Source organism: Ranitomeya variabilis, chromosome 2 (assembly GCF_051348905.1).
Source record: "Ranitomeya variabilis isolate aRanVar5 chromosome 2, aRanVar5.hap1, whole genome shotgun sequence".
In the NCBI taxonomy this organism is placed as follows: domain Eukaryota; kingdom Metazoa; phylum Chordata; class Amphibia; order Anura; family Dendrobatidae; genus Ranitomeya; species Ranitomeya variabilis.
In genome coordinates this window covers 218,800,789-218,804,025 of record NC_135233.1, presented here as the reverse complement: position 1 = coordinate 218,804,025, position 3,237 = coordinate 218,800,789, and the positions used below count along the sequence as shown (strand labels likewise).

The 3,237-nt window shown below is 41.7% G+C and overlaps 1 pseudogene; it reads right to left on the bottom strand.

Annotated features, from left to right (window-relative positions):
- Positions 1–1,029: 1,029 nt before the first annotated feature.
- On the bottom strand, positions 1,030–2,811 carry LOC143803700 (E3 SUMO-protein ligase KIAA1586 pseudogene; annotated as a pseudogene).
- Positions 2,812–3,237: the final 426 nt, after the last annotated feature.

Below are 3,237 nucleotides of genomic sequence, written 5' to 3'. Positions count from 1 at the left end.
TTCAGGGGATGCAAATTACTACTTAATAAGGAGCAGTTCCATTTCCATTGCGATTATTTGCCTAATGCTCGGTATTTACATAATTTAAGAGCAAAAGAGGACCGCATCACATATACCGAGTTCCTGCATGACAGCCTCATAAATACTAAGACGGAGAAAACCTTTCAAAGACTTTCACACAGCAGGAAAATTGCAGATCCATAGTAATCTTAAAATGCTCAAAGATGTCTGCTGGTCCGGCCAGATCCATCTCAATGTACTCACCAAAGATACATTTCTCCTACAGGGGGCACAATACCCATATTTGAAGATTGGTGATCAGACAGACATGCTGGCATTATTCCACACATTGCAATACACTGAAATAGAAGTATTCAGCCTTAATGTGTATGCAGGGGTGGGATTCAAATTTTTAACAACAGGTCCTCTAAGTCGCGGCGGCCGGAATTTTGGCCACGCCCATTTTCAATAACCCCGCCCATACTAATAAGCCACGCCCAGTGGCACGATTCATATTTTTGGAAGCAGTTTGTCTCCCTTAATGACAAGAATACGTTGTGACATACGGTATTAAAGTCATTCAAAGAAACAAACGACTAAAGCAAATGTACTGCACAGGACAATTGTCCGTGTACAAGGTGCTTTAGCTGATCAGTCCACAACATCCTTAGTTAAATTACTAAAGTAGAAGTATGAAACAGTAAACTATGTAGTACTCACTTGAAAGCAAAAACAGTATTCAAGGATTCTAACCAAAGAAAAGTTTAATACTGTAATATAATATAAAAAAGTTTAATTTTCTTTTATAAAAGTATTTAAAAGTTTTATAATAAACAGTATACAATATAAACCTTACAACAAGGTAAATCGAACTTTACAGCCCACGGATCGCAATATTAACAATATTAACAAAAACAATGCCCTCTAAAGGGAACCTGCCACTCACTATAAGTCCTCTAATCTAGGTTATAGTACTCAATGGAGAATCCAGGGAGGTATCCCTTTGACTCAACTGAAGTGCTATCAGAATTACAGCAATGACCATATAGCTGTTGAATGATCATCATGCTGAATTTTGGGGGCTTTTCGCATTCTCTGGTCTGTGGCAGTATGGTGTTTCTTCCGTAACCAGGATTTGACATATTTAAGCGGCTCCCAATCCGTCACAGGTTTCCCAAGTATCTTCACAGTCATCAGATGCGATATATTAGATACAGTGAGTGCGCTTCTCTCATGTGTAGCTATATTGTTCATAATACTGAACCCTCTTTCTGCCTCTGCACTACTAACAGCGATGACTCGAACTATTTTTTTGGCCTGCTGAATGGAAGGCGGCATAGAGCGATTTGAAAGATATCGGTTATCAACAAAGTCACGGAAATCGTTTATTGGAATCTGATATTTGACTAGCTGACTTAATTGTTCCAATTTGTGTTCCCCTTCTCGCCACGGTGACAATGTAACATCAGCTGTCCACGATTCAGGCTCAAGCAAAGAGAATAGGGACAGTAAATGTTTGTAGTGGTCCGCATTGTGTTCACGTGTGTCACTGTCCATTAGTCGACTATTTGCAGTGGAAAACAAGCGGCTTTGCATATTGTCTATGACACACTGAATTAAGAGCGCTCTTGGAAGGGCAGTATTTTTCTCACTGGATTCAAAAGGAATACTTTTAAATGGCTCGGTTTGGATATTAGTACCAGCATGTACCTCATACTTTCCGGGACAATCTTTTAAGTTTTGAAGTGCCCTAATGCACCTGCAGAGAAGTCGGTCAGCTTTCACTACAGATACCTCCCTTTCTTGTAAAGCAAGTGATAAAAGTGCTAGTTCATCTAGAATATCAATCATTAAAGCTAGATCTTTTAAAAAAGAAATGTTAGCCATCTTTTTTGCCATTCCGATGAGAGACTTAGAGCTGGAAAAATGCTGGTACAAAGCTGGATATGCTCTCCACACTGCTTTGGCAGCACGGACACTACATGCCACCCACCGAGGTCCTAGAATTCGACCTATCTTAATAATCTCCAATTCTAAATCTGCTGCAATATTGTGGAGCTGAGAATATTGTTTGTTAGAAACATGGTAGATGCTGTAGATTTTTTCCAGAAACATTTTAAAGTGATTAACTTGAGAAACTGTTTTAACAGCATCATCAAGTGCAAGCTGTATTCTGTGGCTTAAGCAGTGCCATATGACTACATTTGGGAATGCTTTTTGAATTTTGGAAGCCACACCAGACTTACTCCCCAACATGGCACTAGCCCCATCAGAGCAAAATCCAATTAAATGTTCTTGCATATACTGCTGGTCAAAGCCATTCTCCTTCAAGCAGGCAAACAGGGCATTGGTTATTGAGTCAGCACTAGTACATTCAAGCTCCTTTAAATCTACAAAGATGTTAACAGGCTCTGGAGCATCGGGAAGCTCACAACGGATGTAGATCACAAGCACACTTTTCTGTGACACAGTTGACGATTCATCAGTTACAATGGAAAATTTAGACCTGAAACTAATTATTTTCGAAAACAAAGACTTCCTCATTTCGGAGGATATATGCTGGATTATTGTTATAGCAGTCTTCCTAGAATGAAGGCCTACTCCAAGGTCCACACCAATGGTTTGCAACAGTTCAACGTGCCCTTGTATGTCAGACATAGGCCGATTATGCAGCGCTAGGCTATAAACAACATGAAAAACATTTACAGTGGAAGCCAATGCCTTCTCATGGACCCGGTCAAGTGCCTTTACTAGTGCATCATTTTTAGCGGCATTAACAATTTCCTCTGCTTTATTATGAGCTTTGGACATTGCATGTTCTCTAATTTTTTTGCGAAAAGAGGATTGCTGGGTTTTTTTCAGGGTTCCACATGGCTTCACTGAAAAAGTCTTCCACTCCTCAGAAAGATGACATGATTTGGCCCTTTCAGCTCCTAATGAGCTTCCAACTTTATGCGGCGCGCCCCCACACCGCCGCAGGGCCGAGGGGATACCCGGAGCCGGGCCTCTAGTTCTCAGTCTCGGGGTTGTCACGGTGGCTAGTCCCGGTCCGTGGCCCTGTCCGTCAGTGGGGGACGTCCGGTGTAATAGGTGGTAGTAATGATAGCGGTGGAGCGGTGCAGTTGTGGGGTGTAAGTCGCGGTAAATAACGAGGACACCAGGTTGCAGTCTCTTTACCTCTTTACTGGAGATCTCTGAGTCCTCAGTCCAGAACACGGTTCACCAGGCTACGCAAGT